We start from the raw sequence: 22,321 nt of genomic DNA on the forward strand, positions 1-22,321 counted from the left end.
AGGATTAACTTTTGTTTGCGAACAAGTTTAGAATTAACTAAACTATGTTCTAGTGATTACAAATTTAAACCTTCGAATAAGATAGCTTTATATGTATGAATCGAATGATGTTATGAACATCATTACTACCTCAAGTTTTCTGGATAAAACTATTGGAAATGAGAAAAATGGATCTAGCTTCAATGGATCCTTGGATGGCTTGAAAGTTCTTGAAGCAGAATCATGACACGAAAACAGTTCAAGTAAGATTTTCACTCGAAATAAGATTGTTGTAGTTGTAGAAATTGAATTAAAGTTTGAATATGAATATTATCTTGAATTAGAAAGATAACCTACTGTAAATAACAAAGGTTCCTTGATCTTAGATGATTACTTGGAATGGATTAGAAAGCTTGGAAGTAGACTTGCAAACTTGGAAGTATTCTTGATTTTTATGAAACTATACTTATGGAATTTATGAAGAACACTTAGAACTTGAAGATGGAACTTGAGAGAGATCAATTAGATGAAGAAAATTGAAGAATGAAAGTGTCTGTAGGTGTTTTTGGTCGTTGATATATGGATTAGATATAAAGGATATGTAATTTTGTTTTCATGTAAATAAGTCATGAATGATTACTAATATTTTTGTAATTTTATGAGATATTTCATGCTAGTTTCCAAATGATGGTTCCCACATGTGTTAGGTGGCTCACATGGGCTGCTAAGAGCTGATAATTGGAGTGTATATACCAATAGTACATACATCTAAAAGCTGTGTATTGTACGAGTACGAATACGGGTGCATACGAGTAGAATTGTTGATGAAACTGAACGAGGGTGTAATTGTAAGCATTTTTGTTAAGTAGAAGTACTTTGATATGTGTCTTAAAGTCTTTCAAAAGTTTAAGAATACATATCAAAACACAAAATGTATATACATTCTAATGGAGTCGTTAAGTCTTCGTTAGTCGTTACATGTAAGTGTTGTTTTGAAACTTTTAAGTTAACGATCTCAATTAATGTTGTTAACCCAATGTTTATTATATCAAATGAGATGTTAAATTATTATATTATCATAATATTATGATGTATGAATATCTCTTAATATGATACATACATTAAAATATCGTTACAACGATAATCGTCACATATAAGTCTCGTTTCGTAATTCTTGAATTAGTAGTCTTGTTTTTACATATGTAGTTCATTGTTAACACACTTAATGATATATTTAAATATCATTTTATCATGTTAAATATAGTGTGTCAATATCTTAATATGATACATATGTATTTAGTAGACGTTAATATAACGATAATCGTTATATATATCATTTCGAGTTTCTTAACTTAGTAAACTCATTTCTTATGTATATCACACATTGTTAATATACTTAGTGAGATACTTACTCATCATAATCTCATTTCAACCATATATATATATCTATATATACCACAACATGTAGTTTTCACAATTTTGTAACGTTCGTGAATCGCCGGTTAACTTGGGTGATCAATTGTCTATATGAAACTTATTTCATTTAATCAAGTCTTAACAAGTTTGATTGCTTAACACGTTGGAAACATTTAGTCATGTAAATATCAATCTCAATTAATATATATAAACATGGAAAAGTTCGGGTCACTACAGTACCTACCTGTTAAATAAATTTCGTCCCGAAATTTTAAGCTGTTGAAGGTGTTGACGAATCTTCTGGAAATAGATGCAGGTATTTCTTCTTCATCTGATCTTCATGCTCCCAGGTGAACTCGGGTCCTCTACGTGTATTCCATCAAACCTTAACAATCGGTATCTTGTTTTGCTTAAGTCTCTTAACCTCACGATCCATTATTTCGACGGGTTCTTCAATGAATTGAAGTTTTTCATTGATTTGGATTTTGTCCAACGGAATAGTGGGATCTTCTTTAGCAAAACATTTCTTCAAATTCGAGAGGTGAAAAGTGTTATGTACAGTCGCGAGTTGTTGAGGTAGCTGAAGTTGGTAAGCTACTGGTCCGACACGATCTATAATCTTGAATGGTCCAATGTACCTTGGATTTAGTTTCCCCCGTTTACCAAATCGAACAACGCCTTTCCAAGGTGAAATCTTAAGCATGACCATTTCTCCAATTTCAAACTCTATATCTTTTCTTTTACTATCCGCGTAGCTCTTTTGTCGACTCTGGGCTGTTTTCCATCGTTGTTGAATTTGGATGATTTTCTCGGTAGTTTCTTGTATTATCTCCGTACCCGTAATCTGTCTATCCCCCACTTCATTCCAACAAATCGGAGACCTGCACTTTCTACCATAAAGTGCCTCAAACGGCGCCATCTCAATACTAGAATGATAACTGTTGTTGTAGGAAAATTATGCTAACGGTAGGTGTCGATCCCAACTGTTTCCGAAATCAATAACACATGCTCGTAGCATGTCTTCAAGCGTTTGTATCGTCCTTTCGCTCTGCCCATTAGTTTGTGGATGATAGACAGTACTCATGTCTAGACGAGTCCCCAATGCTTGTTGCAACGTCTGCCAGAACCTTGAAACAAATCTACCATCCCTATCAGAGATAATAGAGATGAGTATTCCATGTCTGGAGACAACCTCCTTCAAATACAATCGAGCCAACTTTTCCATTTTGTCATCTTCTCTCATTGGCAGGAAGTGTGCTGACTTGGTGAGACGATTAACTATTACCCAAATAGTATCATAACCACTTGCAGTCCTTGGCAATTTAGTAATGAAATCCATGGTAATGTTTTCCCATTTCCATTCAGGAATTTCAGGTTATTATAGTAGACCTGATGGTTTCTGATGTTCAGCTTTGACCTTAGAACACATCAAACATTCTCCTACATATTTAGCAATATCAGCTTTCATACCCGGCCACCAAAAGTGTTTCTTGAGATCTTTATACATCTTCCCCGCTCTGGGATGTATTGAATATCTGGTTTTATGTGCTTCTTTAAGTACCATTTCTCTCACATCTCCAAACCTTGGTACCCAAATTCTATCAGCCCTATATCGGGTTCCGTCTTCCCGAATATTAAGATGTTTCTCTGATCCTTTGGGTATCTCATTCTTCAACTTTCCTTCTTTTACAACCCCCTGTTGCGCCTCCTTTATTTGAGTAGTAAGGTTAGTACGAATAATTATATTCATAGCTTTTACCCGTATAGGTTCTCTGTCCTTTCTACTCAAAGCGTTGGCTACCACATTCGCCTTCCCCGGGTGGTATCGAATCTCAAAATCATAATCATTCAACAGTTCAATCCACCTGCGTTGTCTCATATTCAGTTGCTTCTGATTAAATATATGTTGGAGACTTTTGTGGTCAGTATATATAATACTTTTGACCCCATATAAATAATGCCTCCAAGTTTTTAATGCAAAAACAACAGCACCCAATTCCAAATCGTGAGTTGTATAATTTTGCTCGTGAATCTTCAATTGTCTAGACGCATAAGCAATCACCTTCGTTCGTTGCATTAATACACAACCGAGACCTTGCTTTGATGCGTCACAATAAATCACAAAATCATCATTCCCTTCAGGCAATGACAATATAGGTGCCGTAGTTAGCTTTTTCTTCAATAACTGAAACGCCTTCTCTTGTTCATCCTTCCATTCAAATTTCTTCCCTTTATGCGTTAATGCAGTCAAGGGTTTTGCTATTTTGGAGAAATCTTGGATGAATCTTCTGTAGTAACTAGCCAATCCTAAAAATTGACGTATATGCTTCGGAGTTTTTGGGGTTTCCCACTTTTCAACGGTTTCGATCTTTGCCGGGTCCACCTGGATACCTTCTTTGTTCACTATGTGACCGAGGAATTGAACTTCTTCCAACCAAAATGCACACTTTGAAAACTTAGCGTACAATTTTTCTTTCTTCAATACTTCTAGCACTTTTCTCAAATGTTCTTCGTGCTCTTGATCATTCTTTGAGTAAATAAGTATGTCATCGATGAAAACAATGACAAACCTGTCAAGATATAGCCCACACACTCGGTTTATAAGGTCCATGAACACAGCTGGTGCGTTAGTCAATCCAAACGGCATAACCATAAACTCGTAATGACCATAAGGCGTCCTAAAAGCAGTTTTTGGAATATCCAGAACATAAATCGATTTTTGAATAAACCGACGAGCCTTGTAGTTGATCAAATAAGTCGTCAATTCTCGGCAGTGGATAACGGTTTTTGATGGTAAGTTTATTCAACTCTCTGTAGTCAATACACAACCTAAATGTACCATCCTTCTTCTTGACAAACAAAACAGGAGCTCCCCATGGTAATGTGCTTGGTCGAATGAAACCACGTTCTAATAGTTCTTGCAGTTGGCTTTGCAGTTCTTTCATCTCACTGGGTGCGAGTCTGTAAGGAGCACGAGCTATTGGTGCAGCTCCTGGTACAAGATCTATTTGAAATTCAACAGATCGATGTGGAGGTAGTTGATAGTTAAAGCTAAGGGGTATAAAATACTATTAAATTTTACTAGGAAATACTATTAAATACGATACAATTTTACACAAGATATTTATTTATTTAGAGAATGGATATACTTTAACCTTACTACAACACTTATAGGCAGTGTACCTAATAGTACAGTAGTGTAGTTTTTAGTAAGTCCGGTTAGTTCCACAGGGAAAATCTTTTAATCAAAGCTTAACGCTATATTAGTTTAATTTATAAAAATACAAATATATATATAAGTAATATTATTATTATTATTATAAAGGGGGGTTTTTACCGTTTAATGACCGGTTTGTCGATTTTAAAACTTTAGTAGCAGTTAAAACCAAATGTAAAATATTAAATAAATAAAAGACTTAATTTAAAGCGTAAAGTAAATAACGATAATGAAATTGTGAATAATAAAAGTGCGATAAAATAAACTTGCGATAATTAAAAAGTGCAATTAAATACAATAACAATAAAAGTGCGATAATTAGAAGTGCAATTAAATATAAAATAAAGGAAATTAAATATGAAATAAAAGAATTATGCTTATTTAAACTTCCGTAATCATGATGTTTGACGTGTTGATTTTAGTTTTATGCCCATGGGTTAATTGTCCTTTGTCCTGGATTATTTAATATGTCCATCTGGTTTTTGTCCATAACAGTCCATCAGTCATAAATATAAAGTGCGAGTGTCTTCGTCAAATTATCCTTATACCCGAAGTTAAATATTCCAACTAATTGGGGACTTAAACTGTAACAAGGTTTTATTACTTTGTTTAATAATTACACCAGGATGTCGACTGAGTGTAACCCAAGGTTTTAATACTTTGTTATCAATTATGCCAAGTGTCCTTGTACATAATTTCACCCCTGTTTTAATAATTCTAGTGGCTATTAATCCATTCCCGTGTCCGGTTAAATGAACGATTATTCGTACATATAAATACCCCGCCCATCGTGTCCGATCAAGTGTAAATGGTTATTTATAGGGACGCCCAATTGTAAATCTTTATATTAACATTAACAAACTATCATTTAGTTAAACAAATATAAAGCCCATTAATAGCCCATAGTCTAATTTCCACAAGTGTCGTTCTTTTATCCAAACCCCAATTATGGTACAAAGCCCAATTAACCAATTTTAGTAATTAGCCCAACATCATGATTACTTCGGATTAAATAAGCATAATAATAACTTAGCTACGAGACATTAATGTAAAAAGGTTGAACATAACTTACAATGATTAAAAATAGCGTAGCGTAACACGGACAGAATTTTGACTTACACCCTTACAACATTCGCTAACATATCCTTATTATTAGGATTTAAAATTAAAATTAAAATTAAAATATAAATTATATATATATATATATATATATATATATATATATATATATATATATATATTTACGTATATATTGAGAGAGAGATAGATTATGGATATTTTTGCGATCAAACTGCGTTTGCTTTTATAGGGATTTGAGTCCAGGTGAGCTCCGCGACTCGCGCCCTTTTTGCTCTTCAAACTCCGCGAGTCGCGGAGTTTGTAATTACAGCTCACCCAGCTTTGGCTCTTTGTTTACCGACGGTTTATTATATAAATATAATATAAATATAATTTATATAATTAATTATATATTATATTATATTTATATACATAGTTAACTTGTAATTTTTAGTCCGTTGCGTCGAGCGTTGAGAGTTGACTCTGGTCCCGGTTCCGGATTTTCGAACGTCCTTGCGAATAATTTAATATCTTGTACTTTGTGTTTTGAATCTTGTACTCTTGTAATTTTGAGACGTTTCTTATCAATAATTGGAACCTTTTTGGTTGTATTTTGTACTTTTGAGCTTTTTGGTCGTTTGCGTCTTCAATTCGTCGAATCTGCCTTTTGTCTTCACCTTTTATTATTTAAACGAATATCACTTGTAAATAGAACAATTGCAACTAAAAGCTTGTCTTTCTTGAGGAATAATGCTATGAAATATATGTTCGTTTTTAGCATTATCAAATATTCCCACACTTGAACGTTGCTTGTCCTCAAGCAATATAGTCTTGATATACTAGAATCACTTCTTTATTCTTCACACTTTGTACATCAGTGATTTCTATACGGCGGTATAAACAATGGTAGTAACGATATGGTTTACTGTCCCACATGACTATAAAAATTTAGATCCTTTAAGGAAATTGGATCTTTATGAAAACATTTGATCTTTTGAAAATTTTAATCTAGCTTTTACCCTAGATTAGTTTTCCGGAATAACCCTTCACCGGTGTTTGCAAAATATTTTTGTGGGTTTGGTGGGTTTCAGATTTGAAAATTTTAGCTCAAAACTTGCGGTTTTGTGTCACCCACTTGCTAACCTTGTATTAGGAAAGCAACACATCCAGTATACTTGCTCCGTATATTACCTTTCGGTAAACTACCGTCCGGTTGTAAAGGAAAGCGTTGAACAAGCAACTGTTAAGGCAATGTCCCCTGACATGCTTTTAATTATGGTCTATAACGTGTCGGACGCAATTACTATTCTTGGTAGGAGCAATAGTAAAGCTCACCCTTATAATTTTTCGGTCTGGCACAAGGTCCTGTCTTTGACCATGCTATGCAACCACCGTTCTTATGGTTGACACCCGATTTGGTTCAGGTGACCTAATGAATTCCAGGTGAATTCCTAGGATTTTACGTTCAAAGGTAATGAACGCATTGAAAATGGGTTTTCAGAAAACAAATCGGTTTATAATTTGATCAAAATATTTTCTCGTTCAAGCTCGAGTTTAGATATCATTGAATTCCATGTGTTTGAATTCTCAATCTTTAAGGTCAATCTCAAGGATTGAGTAATATCAGTCTTAAAAACTGATTTTTGATCTTTAAGGAGATTATCCTTTCTGGAGATCTGATTCATTAGTCTTATCCAACTAATTTGCACGGTGCCCCCCCATTTTACGAGATAAATCCTTCTCATGGTTAGGATAAATCTGACCACTTGGCGACCCTGTTTTATGCTGAGGTCCGTGGATTTCCTGCTGATTTTAGTGATGACTTTTCTAGATTTTTCGTCAACCTACAGCTGGTCTGGACGACAACTTCCTGACCTAAATCAAGAAGCGCGTTTCTTTTTCGGAAGACTTTACTTCCTTTTAATGATGGAATTGATTCATCGTGTAGATCCATCTCTTCTTTTCTTTCATCGGGTAAAACAGTTTAGTTTAGTCCAAAGCAAAAGTATTTTCAGTTATTTGTTACAGAAATATGTGACATATGTTTAAAATATCTTGGTAAATTTTCCCACACTTGGCTTTTATTTTCCTTTTTATTGTCCTCTATTCCATTTTAAATGAATTCTAACATTTTGGTTTGTTTCTCAATTTATGTCCTTTCCAAGGTAACAATAATTTCGGTGTTAACACCTAGTTTTATCGTTCATAAATATGTATAAACATGATTTTGAGTTCATTTAATTGAAAATTTTGAAAAATTTTACTAGAATTGGGTAGTCAGTATATAAGACTAGGGCTGTTCTTTATTATCAGAGAGCACTAGATTCTAATACAACTACTGCTTTACTAGTATTTTTAATGGTAACCAAGTTTTTAAGATAAAAATTTTAAAAATCCGAAAGAATTTAACTCCTTCCCACACTTAAGATCTTGCAATGCCCTCATTTGTAAGAAATCAGTAACAATTAAAATTATTGAGGGTGATTAGCGTAGAAATGATTAAATTTTACCAAAGTTTCCAAACATATTGTTGTTTGTATTGAATGATAAATGGTGTACATCATTTGTTCATTCCGTCTTGTTGTTATTTCACATATATTTTGCATCTTGTCGTCAAAATTAGTTGCTTTTGCTGAACTTAATGCCAGTCTTTGAAAATGCGTTGTTTTACCCTGTTGTGTACATAAGATAAACTGCAAACATATATACATATTTTTGAAGTTTGGTATATTACCCCACATTCAAACATTATTAAAATCTAAAAATAAAAATTAGTAAATTATAAAAACTAATACAATTCCAACATAAGTATTAAATGTATCAACATTACAAATTATAAAATAAATAAAACTAAGTAGACTAGGGATGATACTGATACCAGTAGGGGTTCCATGCATAACCGTATGTGTTATAGAATGCTTCGGCTGGGTTATACGTAGAATACGGTGGTTGGATCTCTATAGACCAGGGAGGAAATACGGGCGATTGAGTAGGAATATAGTTTCTACCTACATGTTGGCAATGAGCTATGATTTGGTATTGATGAACTTGTCAATCTTCAAATGCTAGATGTATAGCATTTTCATACTCTTGTGAAGCTATAAACCTTTGCATTTCTATCATTTCATTTCCCCCTCCCACATTACCTGGCTGTTGGTTTCTCTCAACCTATGGATGTCTACCATGGTATTGTACTGCGGCGTTATTTTGCCTCTTCAAAACCTTCGCACCATGGTATACATTTAAACCTATTGTATCGCGGGGTTCTGGTTCTTCAACTAAAAATCCCCCCCGACTTATATCCACACCGAGATATTCAGCAATCAAAGTAATAAATATACCACCTCCTATTATGCTATGCGATCTCATCCCCCTAACCATAGCTGATAAATAATAACCCACACAATAAGGTATATTTACAGCGCTTTGTGGGTCTCGAATACACATGTGGTAAAACAAATCCTGTTCATTTACCTTTTCCTTATTCTTACCTCTTTGTGTAATTGAATTAGCTAAAAACCTATGAATTACTCTTAACTCTGCTCTATCTATATCCAAATAAGAGTAATTTCCCCCTTTAAATCGGTGATGGCTAGTCATTTGACTCCATACACCATGCGTATCAAAATTTTTATCTATCTTTCTACCATTTAGTATCAACCCTCTACAATCGGCAGACGCTAACTCCTCAGGCGTATATATACGTAAAGCCTGAGCCATGTCTAGTAAAGACATGTGGCGCATCGAACCTCCTAACAAAAATCTAATAAAAGATCAATCGGTTAAACTAACTACCCGATCATTTATTTCTATACTACACAATAATTCTTCACACCATACTTTATATACAGGTCTACGCATGTTGAATAAACATACCCAATCGTTAAAAATAGAATTACCATACCTCTGTGTAAGTAATTCCCTAATTGGCCCGGCTAATTCTACAGCTTCTAACGGTGCCCATTCTATTACCCTAGGTACTTCAACAGCTTTAGAATGAAGAGTATGCAAACCCCTTTGGTATTTTGGATAATCTATCCAACGTCTGTCAAATCTCAAGTTCGGATGCAACTCTTCCAAGTGCATATCTGAAAATGTCATAACTGGATGAGGTATATCTTGTTTATAATAGCTATCAACATCCTGTTATTCCGCATTCTCAGGAGGAGCATTGCGAGCTTGGGATGAAGATTCACCCCTTTCAGTCTGCAAAACACATCAAACACAATTTTTGTGCATCCAAATATGCATTAGTGTCAGCAAAATCATCAATCAAAATAATTACAATGACATGTTCAATTTATATCAAACTTAAGCTCATTTTCATATTTTTATCAAATCTACACTTTTTCAAATAAGCATATACGAAAATGTTCGCCAAGTTCATAAGCATTCTACTCAAATAACATGTCAAAATAATCATTACTAGCAATTAAACAAGTTTCAAATGGCATTATCTCTTAAAAATCAAGTTCATGAATTTTAGACTTGAAAAAGTCCACTTTAATTCTCAAAATCATGTTTAGGCTCAAAGTTTGGATCATTTAACTACCTAAATATGTTACACTACTTAATTTAGCAACAATTCATGACAAAAATCGGTCATAACCTGTTTATATCAAAAAGCCCCAAATTGCTCAAGAACACAAACCCTAGATTACTCAAAATTTGAAGTTTAAGGCTTCTAATCATGTTAAATAGCATCAATCTAGGTTATACAAGCATAATACATAAGCAATTTAAGCATAATTACACTAAAAAGTATCAAAATCGAATTGGGGAAAAAATTGCTCAAGAACATCAATTTTCGGATTAAATGGTGTTTAGGTGTAGAAATTTACCGTTTTTCTTGAGTAATTCCTTGATAGCATCCTTCTCAACATGATTTTAGTAAAAGATTTGATGAAAAACGGTGAAAAATTTCAATTTTTGGAGGTTTTAGTGTGTGTTTTTCGGGTGTTTTGTTCGCAGTTTTTGTGTGTGGTGTGTGGACTGATCAGTTCCAGCAATTTTATTTTTTTTCTGTATTTTGGTCTCTCCGCGAGTCGCGGTGTTTGACCCTTACACACTCCGCGAGTCGCGGTGCTTTTTTTTTTTATTTTATAAATCTTAACTTATAAAACAAATATAAAATAAATTTAAAATTTTGTTTTCCTTTGTTTTAGGACGAGGTCGTTTCGGATCGATGTCCTAGTCCGTCCTTCGACAAAATTTTAAAATTTGTCTTTTTGTAGCGATTGTTTTAAAAGCTAAGATTTTTGGGTTTTTTTAATGTTTTTGGCATACTTTAATTCAATAAGTTTAAAAATAATGATAATAAAAGTTCTAGTCCCTCCCTCGGGTAAAGCAATTTCGGTTCAAAGACCTAGTCTTCAACTCACGACGAATTTTAAAAATCATATTTTTAACTTAGCGAAATAAAGTAAATTTTTGTTTTTAAATTCACACCAAACTTAAATTTAAAATGCATAAAATTAAAAATTCACACCAAACTTAATTAAAAATTCATATTATAAATTCACACCAAACTTATTTTTAATTTTGTTGTTATACATACAAACTTATATTAAAAATATTAAAAATTTTCAAATATTGACAAACTTAAATATATTGATCTTACAAAGTTCACAATATTAATTTAAGATTTATATATTAATTTTAAAAACATTGTAAAAAAAAATCTTTTTGGCTTTTATCCCACTTTAATCAATCAAATATTATCAAAAATATGCGCCCCTCTTTTCGGTAAAGTAATTTCGGTTCCATGACCTAATTTAACTCATGACGAATTTTTGAAATATTTTGGGTTGATTGATTAAAGATATTTATACCTTAAGAATAAACGTTAAATTTCGCAGTGATGTAATAAATTTTTGAATGATATCAATAATTTCGGTCGCCAAACCTAATTTTATTCAATACCAATTTAATACTTTATAGCGAACAAATTAGCGTTTATTATCAAAAGGTTAAAAATGAAAATAAAAAAAAAAAAAAAACTGTACAGACTTACCTGTGAGATAGTATTCTTAGTGATATGATCTATCCCACTCATAAGATAGTCGGTTTAATTGGTTTTCCATAGCTACAAAGGCGTAACCTCGAGCATTCAGTGTTTTTTCTTCTAAACATATGAACGGTCCATCTCTGCATAAAGTAACAAATTCGGTGTTTGAATAGGTTTGATTATTTGAACATTTACCTCCATGTGACCATTTTCCGCATTTGTGACATCTTTCTAGGTGTCGTGCTCTTCTTTTCGCTGCGGATTTTGATTTTCCTTTACCAAATTGTAACTTATTATTTTCGCATCTGGATTCTTTTCTTACTCCGTCCAATCTTTCTCTGATTACTGATACTATTTCACTCGGAAGTGTGTCATTATTACGTTTAGTGATCAAAGCGTGTAGCATTAGACCATGGTTTAGTTCACAGGCAGTCTTCATTTTGTAAAAACCTAAAAAAAATAAAAATTCAGAATGGGGGGAGAAAACTAGTTCTTTAGGGTCTGCTAGGGAAAGACCATTCGGGTTCCATTTTCGAGAACTACACGAAAACAGAAAATCTAACTCTAACAGAAATACATATTATCCTTTAAAAGACTTGATTCTCCCCACACTTAGTTAGTTGTGGTATCGAAATTGTGATTAACTTCATTGTCAACTTCCATTGGACTATCTATGTAATGTTTAACTCTGTGACCATTAACCTTAAATTCAATCCCATTTGAATTTATTAATTCTATCATTCCGTATGGGAAAACTCTTTTGACTATGAATGGTTCAGACCATCTTGATTTCAATTTTCCAGGAAATAGCTTGAATCATGAATTGAAAAGAAGAACTCTGTCTCCTTCTTTGAATTCTTTTGAACTTCTGATTCTTTTATCATGCCATTTCTTCGTTCTTTCCTTATAGATTAACGAATTTTCGTATGCTTCATGTCTTAATTCTTCTAATTCATTTAGTTGACTTAATCGTAGACATCCGGCTTCATGTAAATCCAGATTACATGTCTTCAAAGCCCAAAATGTTTTGTGTTCAATTTCTACTGGAAGATGACATGCTTTTCCATAAACGAGTCTAAAAGGTGTGGTTCCAATTGGAGTTTTGTAGGCTGTTCTAAAAGTCCAGAGTGCATCCTCCAATTTAATGGACCATTCCTTCGGATTTGATCCTACAGTTTTTTCTAGAATACGTTTTAAAGCTCTGTTGGTATTTTCAACTTGTCCACTTGTTTGTGGATGATATGCGGTGAAGATTTTATGAGTTACTCCATATCTTTTGAGAACTTTCTCAAGTTGATTATTACAAAAATGAGTACCCCGATCACTTATTAAAGCTTTCGGTGTTCCAAACCTTGCAAAAAGACGTTTTAAAAAGTTGACTACAACTCGTGCATCATTAGTTGGGAGAGCTTGTGCTTCCGCCCATTTAGATACATAAACAATGGCTACGAGAATATAGAGATTATTATGAGATTTTGGAAATGGACCCATAAAGTCAATACCCCAAATGTCAAATACTTCACATACTTGAATGACATTTTGTGGCATTTCATCACGTTGACTTATTTTTCCGACCCTTTGACAAGCATCACAGGATTTGCAAAGAAGGTGTGCATCTTTGTAAATTGTAGGCCAATAGAATCCAGCATCATAAACTTTTCTTGCTGTTAGTTGAGGCCCATAATGCCCTCCTGTTGGTCGTGTGTGACAATGGTTTAAAATTTTACTAGCTTCATCTCCGAATACACATCGGCGTATTATTCCATCTGGACAACTTTTAAACAAATGTGGAACTTCCCAGAAATAGTGTTTTATATCACTGAAGAATTTCTTTCATTTTTGGTACGATAATCCTTTTTCAAGGAATCCACATACTAAGTAGTTTGCATAGTCTGCAAACCATGGAATTTCATTATAATCTATCTTCAATGGATATTCATCAGGAAAGTTGTCTTGTATGGCCGATTCATTTAGAACTTCTAATTCGGGATTTTCAAGACGAGAAAGATGATCAGCGGCGAGATTTTCTGCTCCTCTTTTATCTCGGATTTCAATATCGAACTCTTGTAAGAGTAAGATCCAACGGATTAATCTTGGTTTGACATCTTGTTTCGAAAATAGGTATCTAAGAGCAGAATGGTCGGTATAGACCACCGTTTTTGCTAGAACGAGATATGAACGAAATTTGTCAAAAGCAAAGACAATAGCAAGGAGTTCTTTTTCAGTAGTTGTGTAATTCGTTTGTGCTCCTTGTAACGTCTTACTAGCATAATATATAGGTTGAAATCTTTTTTCAATCCTTTATCCTAAAACGGCTCCCATTGCAAAATCACTTGCATCGCACATTAGTTCAAACGGTAAATTCCAATTTGGTGTTATCATGATCGGTGCATTAGTGAGTTTCTCTTTAAGAATATTAAAAGATTTGATGCATTCATCTGAAAAGATGAATGGAGCATCTTTTTCTAGGAGTTTATTCATAGGAGTGGCAATTTTAGAAAAATCTTTTATGAAACGTTGGTAAAAACCGGCATGCCCTAGAAAACTCCTAACTCCTCTAACATTGGTGGGATGTGAAAGTTTAGCAATTACATCTACTTTAGCTCTATCCACTTCAATTCCTTCTTTTGAAATTTTATGTCCAAGAACGATGCCTTCTTTAACCATGAAATGGCATTTCTCCCAATTAAGAACTAGATTTGATTGTTCGCATCTAATCAGCATTCGTTCAAGATTAGCTAGACATGTTTCAAAAGTATCACCGAAGACTGAAAAGTCATCCATGAAAACTTCCATGCATTCTTCTATCATGTCGTGAAAAATCGCCATCATACACCTTTGAAAGGTTGCAGGGGCATTGCAAAGTCCAAATGGCATGCGTTTGTAAGCAAAAGTACAATAAGGGCACGTGAACGTGGTTTTCTCTTGGTCCTCGAGTGCTATTGGAATTTGAAAATATCCGGAAAATCCATCAAGAAAACAATAGTAACTGTTTCCGGCTAGCCTTTCCAACATTTGATCAATGAAAGGTAAGGGAAAGTGATCTTTTCTGGTGGCGTCATTTAATTTTCTATAATCAATACATACACGCCATCCTGTTACAGTCCTAGTAGGAATAAGCTCATTTTTCTCATTTGTGATAACAGTCATGCCACCCTTCTTAGGCACACATTGAACTGGGCTTACCCATGGACTATCAGAAATTGGATAAATTAGACCTACATCTAGCAGTTTAATAATTTCTTTTTTAACAACATCTTGCATATTAGGATTTAGTCTTCGTTGGCGTTGCACATACGTTTTATGACCTTCTTCCATAAGGATTTTATGTGTGCAATACGAAGGACTTATTCCTTTAATATCATGAATCTTCCATGCAATGGCTGGTTTATGAGCTTTCAACACAGAAATAAGTTGTGATTTCTCATTTTCAGTAAGAGAAGACGATATTATTACAGGTAATTCAGATTCACCATGTAAATAAGCGTATTCCAAATGGTTTGGAAGTGGCTTTAACTCTAATGTCGGAGGTTCTTCTATCGATGATTTATATCGATATCTGTCTTCTTTTTTTAGCATTTGAATTTCTTCTGTTGTTGGTTCATATCCATTTGCTATTAGTGTAGCTAACATTTCAGCTTCATCAATTGGTTCATTACCTTCTCCTAAAGAACATTCTCCTGTTCCTTGTAATTATGGAAATTCTTCCAACAATTCTGCATGTGAATCTATAGTTTGAATATAATAACATGTATCATCTGCAGATTGCGGTTGTTACATTGCTCTATCAACTGAAAAGGTAACACTCTCATCCTCTATACTTAGGGTCAGTTTCTTTCCAAACACGTCTATAATTGCTTTAGCCGTGTTTAAGAATGGTCTTCCTAATATGAGAGGAACTTGAGAATCTTCTTCCATGTCCAGAACAACAAAATCTACTGGAAATACTAAAGTACCAACTTTAACTAGCATATTCTCCATTATCCCTCTAGGATATTTTATTGATCGATCGGCTAGTTGTATACTTATTCTTGTTGGTTTCAATTCTCCAAGGTCTAGTTTAGCGTATAGTGAATACGGCATTAAATTTTTACTAGCACCTAAGTCTGCCAATGCTTCTATTGAACTAAGACTACCCAGAAAACATGGAATTGTGAAACTTCCTGGATCAGATAATTTTTCTGGTATCTTATTCAACAGCACTGCTGAACAATTAGCATTCATAGTAACGGCCGAGAGTTCTTCCATTTTCTTTCTATTTGAGATTAGATCTTTCAGGAATTTAGCATATCTAGGCATTCCTGAAATCACATCAATGAAAGGAAGATTTACATTTATCTGTTTAAACATATCCAAGAATTTGGATTGCTCGACTTCAAGTTTCTCTTTCTTCATTTTACTCGGGTAAGGAAGTGGTGGTTGGTATGGTTTAACATAAGGTTTAGCCTTAACTGTGTTATCTTCATTAACCTTTTCAACTACCGGTTCTTTTTCCTTATCTTGATCAGGTTGTGGTTCTTGTGGAGTAGGAATAGCTTCATCAGAAGTTACAGGTATTTCAGGTGGTTTAAGTGTTGTACCACTTCTTGTGGTAATGGCTTTAGCTGTTTCATTCCGGGGGTTAGCATTTGTATCACTAGGTAAACTTCTCGGTTTTCTTTCACCTATTAACCTTGCTAGGTTACTTACTTCTTGTTCAAAGTTTTGAATAGAAGCTTGTTGATTTCTAAATGCTTGAGCATTTTATTCATTAGTTTGTTTTTGAGATGTGAAAAACTGCGTTTGAGTTTCAACTAGCTTCGTCATCATATCTTCTAAATTCGGCTTTTTATCATCGGTTTGTGGTGGTTTGTTTTGAAAATTAGGTCTTTGCTGATTGTAAGTATTATTGGATACTTGTTGATTGCTAGGACCTTGTTGGTTGTTGTATGGAATATTTCGGTTATAATTCTGATTTTGATTGTAAATCGGTCTTGGTGGTTGATAATTATTCTGATAATTATTTTCAGGCCTTTGGTTTATGTATGAAATATTCTCTCTTTGTTCCATTGTTAATTCAATACTGAGACAATCTTTTGTCAAATGTGGTCCTCCACACTGCTCACAACTAATTCGTATTGAGTGGATATCTTTAGTCATCTTTTCCATTCGTCTCTCGACAGCATCTATCTTTGCGGAAATGGAATCTAAGTCATGGCTAGAATCGGCTCTAGCTGCTTTAGATGATCTAACGATATCTTTTTCTTGGTGCCACTCATGTGAGTGGGAAGCAGTGTTATCAATAATTTTGTAAGCATCAGTTTCGGTTTTCTTCATAATGGAACCACCAGCTTCTATATCGATGTCTTTCCTTGTAGTGATGTCGCATCCTTGGTAGAATATTTGTACTATTTGACAGGTGTCTAAACCATGTTGCGGACATCCTCTTAATAACTTTCCAAATCTTGTCCATGCCTCATATAGAGTTTCATTTGGTTACTGTGTGAACGTAACAATTTCTCCTTGAAGTCTTACGGCTTAGATGCCGGAAAGAATTGTTTAAGAAATTTTTCAACTAAAACGTCCCATGTATCAATCGCCCCTTCAGGTAACGATTCCAACCAATCTTTGGCTTCTCCCTTTAAAGTCCAGGGAAATAACATGAGATATATCTGTTCATCCTCAACTTCTCGGATTTTAAATAGAGTGCAGATCCTATTAAAGGTACGAAGATGTTTATTTGGATCTTCCTTCGGCGCACCACTAAATTGGCATTGATTAGTCACCATGTGTAGAATTTGTCCTTTGATTTCATAATCTGGCGCATTAATGTCTGGATGAGTAATTGCGTGACCTTGGCCAGTGCGTTTAGCTCTCATTCGGTCTTCTATACTTAAAGGTTCCAGATTCTCCATAATTGAATTTGTTGAATCGGAATCACTAGAGGATTCTGATTTAATGGTTCGTTCCTCAACAATCTCTATTTGAATGATTGGTGGTTCCGGAGGAAAATTTAATGGTTCAAGATCTATGAATTGTCCCTGAATATTCTCCGGATTCTCAATTGTGAGGTCGGGTTCAAAAAATGGATTATCGGAAATTTGAATTGGAGTACTTGGTCGACTGGATGACGATTCTAAAGGAAAATCAACGGCGGTAATATTTGCTAGATGTCTTGATCTAGTTACAGGTGGTGAACGTACAAAAGGTGGTGAACGTCTTGCTCGGTGCATTCACTAAATATCCTATTAGTTTTTTTAAAAGGAAAGAAAAATTATATAAGTTATCCAATTAATAGACTTTTCTGATTTTGCCCACGTTTCGAATAGTCAAAATATGCAGCAGAGGGGCAGGATTCGTTTGGTCTCAATATAATTGAGGACTGTTTGGCTCCAATAACCCGGTCCACGTACAAATCCAACTATTACTACGAACCAGAAAATTTTGATGTCTATCAATTTAACCACTTAAAATAAATTTTCGTAATTTTAAGAAATTTAGATAAGAAGTAGAATAAAAATCTATGTCCTAAAACTAGAATAGCGAGAAATAAGAAAGAAAAAGAGCGCCGAAAAAGAAAAAGAAAAGGGTTGAAAAATAAAAGGCGTCGAAAAATAAGAAATAAAAAAAATGACTTATAGAACTTAAAAACACTCGACTAACCCAACCTTATTACTATCACTAACTTAAAATTATAATCGCAAATTGAGATTACTAATTGGAATGATAATTGATACATAGGTAAAAGGCGTCTAAAAATATTAAAGCTTACAAGTAAAACTATATCCCAAATGGAAATAACTTAAAAAGAAACTAAAACTTAAAAAGGCGTCGCAAAATTCTAAAGCACTTAAATCTTAGTCTAAAGAAAAGGCACTTAAGGGATTTTACGACAAAGCCTAAAAATCTAGAAATAAAAATAACTATGGCAAAAACTAAGTTTTAAAACTAAAAACTAGCGAAAAACACAAATATTACGTTAAAACAATTAAAAAGGGACAAAATATAAAAATATACTAAAAGTTGTAAAAAGTACAATTTTTATAAAAATATTATTTTTATATTATTTATTTTATAAAATTATTAATTTTATAATTTAATTAAACTAAATAAAATTAAATAAAACAAAATAAACTAATTAAAACTAAATATTATAATAAAAATACCCTAATTAGGGTTTAGAATTAATAATTATAATAATTATCCCGTAATTAATGCTGTTAGGGTTCCTGTGTACCCGTGTCAGGGCTGCTCCGCGACTTGCGGTGCCCGAGGCTGGAAAACTCCGCAAGTCGCGGGGTTTCAAATTTCAGATCAAGTTGCTTCGTTTGACAGGTTCAACGTAATTTTATTTATATATATTTTTTTATTTTTCTGTTTTTAATTTAATTAAAATATTTATATAATTTAAATAAAACTTATATTTTAAAAACTAGAATAGAAATAAAAATATGTTACAATTTTATAAATAAAAATCTTAAAACTAGATTTATATATAATTTTTTTTTTCGGTTTTTGATTTTATGTTTTAAATAAAAACAAAATATTTAAATAAAACTTATATTTTTATAAAATAAAAATAAAGAAACTTTATAAAACTTAAATATTTAACAAACTCTTAAAAATATTTATATTTTTGTTTTTCTTTTTATATTTTTGAATATTTAAAACGTATTTTTACAAAAGTGTATTTTTATAAAAGTAAACTAAAAATAAAAAAAAAATCTTTTTTTTATATATTTATTAGCGTTGCGCTTCCGGATTTTAAGCTAGATTGTCCCCGGCAGCGGCGCCAAAAATACTTGATAGTTAAAGCTAAGGGGTATAAAATACTATTAAATTTTACTAGGAAATACTATTAAATACGATACAATTTTACACAAGATATTTATTTATTTAGAGAATGGATATACTTAAACCTTGCTACAACACTTATAGACAGTGTACCTAATCGTACAGTAATGTAGTTTTTAGTAAGTCCGGTTCGTTCCACAGGGAAAATCTTTTAATCAAAGCTTAACGCTATATTAGTTTAATTTATAAAAATACAAATATATATAAGTAATATTATTATTATAAAGGGGGGTTTTTACCGTTTAATGACTGGTTTGTCGATTTTAAAACTTTAGTCGCAGTTAAAACCAAATGTAAAATATTAAATAAATAAAAGACTTAATTTAAAGCGTAAAGTAAATAACGATAATGAAATTGCAAATAATAAAAGTGCGATAAAATAAACTTGCGATAATTAAAAAGTGCAATTAAATACAATAACAATAAAAGTGCGATAATTAGAAGTGCAATTAAATATAAAATAAAGGAAATTAAATATGAAATAAAAGAATTATGCTTATTTAAACTTCCGTAATCATGATGTTTGACGTGTTGATTTTAGTTTTATGCCCATGGGTTAATTGTCCTTTGTCCTGGATTATTTAATATGTCCGTCTGGTTTTTGTCCATAACAGTCCATCAGTCATAAATATAAAGTGCGAGTGTCCTCGTCAAATTATCCTTATACCCGAAGTTAAATATTCCAACTAATTGGGGACTTAAACTGTAACAAGGTTTTATTACTTTGTTTAATAATTACACCAGGATGTCGACTGAGTGTAACCCAAGGTTTTAATACTTTGTTATCAATTATGCCAAGTGTCCTTGTACATAATTTCACCCCTGTTTTAATAATTCTAGTGGCTATTAATCCATTCCCGTGTCCGGTTAAATGAACGATTATTCGTACATATAAATACCCCGCCCATCGTGTCCGATCGAGTGTAAATGGTTATTTATAGGGACGCCCAATTGTAAATCTTTATATTAACATTAACAAACTATCATTTAGTTAAACAAATATAAAGCCCATTAATAGCCCATAGTCTAATTTCCACAAGTGTCGTTCTTTTATCCAAACCTCAATTATGGTACAAAGCCCAATTAACCAATTTTAGTAATTAGCCCAACATCATGATTACTTCGGATTAAATAAGCATAATAATAACTTAGCTACGAGACATTAATGTAAAAAGGTTGAACATAACTTACAATGATTAAAAATAGCGTAACGTTACACAGACAGAATTTTGACTTACACCCTTACAATATTCGCTAACATACCCTTATTATTAGGATTTAAAATTAAAATTAAAATTAAAATTAAAATATAAATTATATATATATATATATATTTACGTATATATTGAGAGAGAGATAGATTATGGATATTTTTGCGATCAAACTGCGTTTGCTTTTATAGGGATTTGAGTCCAGGTGAGCTCCGCGACTCGCGCCCTTTTTGCTCTTCAAACTCCGCGAGTCGCGAAGTTTGTAATTACAGCTCACCCAGCTTTGGCTCTTTGTTTAACGACGGTTTATTATATAAATATAATATATATATAATTTATATAATTAATTATATATTATATTATATTTATATACATAGTTAACTTGTAATTTTTAGTCCGTTGCGTCGAGCGTTGAGAGTTGACTCTGGTCCCGGTTCCGGATTTTCGAACGTCCTTGCGAATAATTTAATATCTTGTACTTTGTGTTTTGAATCTTGTACTCTTGTAATTTCGAGACGTTTCTTATCAATAATTGGAACCTCTTTGATTGTATTTTGTACTTTTGAGCTTTTTGATTGTTTGCGTCTTCAATTCGTCGAATCTGCCTTTTGTCTTCACCTTTTATTATTTAAACGAATATCACTTGTAAATAGAACAATTGCAACTAAAAGCTTGTCTTTCTTGAGGAATAATGCTATGAAATATATGTTCGTTTTTAGCATTATCAGTAGTCCCGGTAATTCTTTCGAAAATACATCGGGAAATTCTTTTGTGACGGGAACATCATTGATGCTCTTTTCTTCAGTTTGTACTTTCTCGACGTGTGCTAGAACAGCATAGCAACCTTTTCTTATTAGTTTTTGTGCCTTCAAATTACTAATAAGATGTAGCTTCGTGTTGCCCTTTTCTCCGTACACCATTAAGGGTTCTCCTTCTTCTCGTACAATGCGAATTACATTTTTGTAACATACGATCTCTGCTTTCATCTCCTTCAGCCAGTCCATGCTAACTATTACATCAAAACTCCCTAACTCTACTGGTATCAAATCAATCTTAAATATTTCGCTACCCAATTTAATTTCTCGATTCCGGCATATATAATCTGCTGAAATTAATTTACCGTTTCTAATTCGAGTAAAAATTTACTATCCAACGGCGTCAATGGACAACTTAATTTAGCACAAAAATCTCTACTCATATAGCTTCTATCCGCACCCGAATCAAATAAAACGTAAGCAGATTTATTGTCAATAAGAAACGTACCCGTAACAAGCTCCGGGTCTTCCTGTGCCTCTGCCGCATTAATATTGAAAACTCTTTCGCGGCCTTGTCCATTCGTGTTCTCCTGGTTCGGGCTATTTCTAATAATGTGGCCCGGTTTTCCACATTTATAACAAACTACATTGGCATAACTTGCTCCGACACTACTTGCTCCACCATTACTCATTCCGACACCATTTGTTCCTTTCGTTCTGTTAACTCCTGGTCCGTAGACCTCACACTTTGCCGCACTATGACCATTTCTTTTACACTTGTTGCAAAATTTGGTGCTGAACCTCGAGTGATACTTTTCACACCTTTGGCATAGCTGCTTCTGTT

The 22,321-nt window shown here is 33.2% G+C and overlaps 1 non-coding gene across 1 annotated transcript; it reads left to right on the plus strand.

The window, feature by feature from the left end:
• The first annotated feature begins 17,082 nt into the window (after positions 1-17,082).
• On the plus strand, positions 17,083-17,189 carry LOC139846011 (small nucleolar RNA R71). Its single transcript, XR_011758759.1, has one exon. It is a non-coding gene; the product is annotated as a small nucleolar RNA R71 (small nucleolar RNA).
• Positions 17,190-22,321: the final 5,132 nt, after the last annotated feature.

The sequence above is a fragment of the Rutidosis leptorrhynchoides genome, chromosome 4 (assembly GCF_046630445.1).
Source record: "Rutidosis leptorrhynchoides isolate AG116_Rl617_1_P2 chromosome 4, CSIRO_AGI_Rlap_v1, whole genome shotgun sequence".
NCBI classification, from domain to species: Eukaryota; Viridiplantae; Streptophyta; class Magnoliopsida; order Asterales; family Asteraceae; genus Rutidosis; species Rutidosis leptorrhynchoides.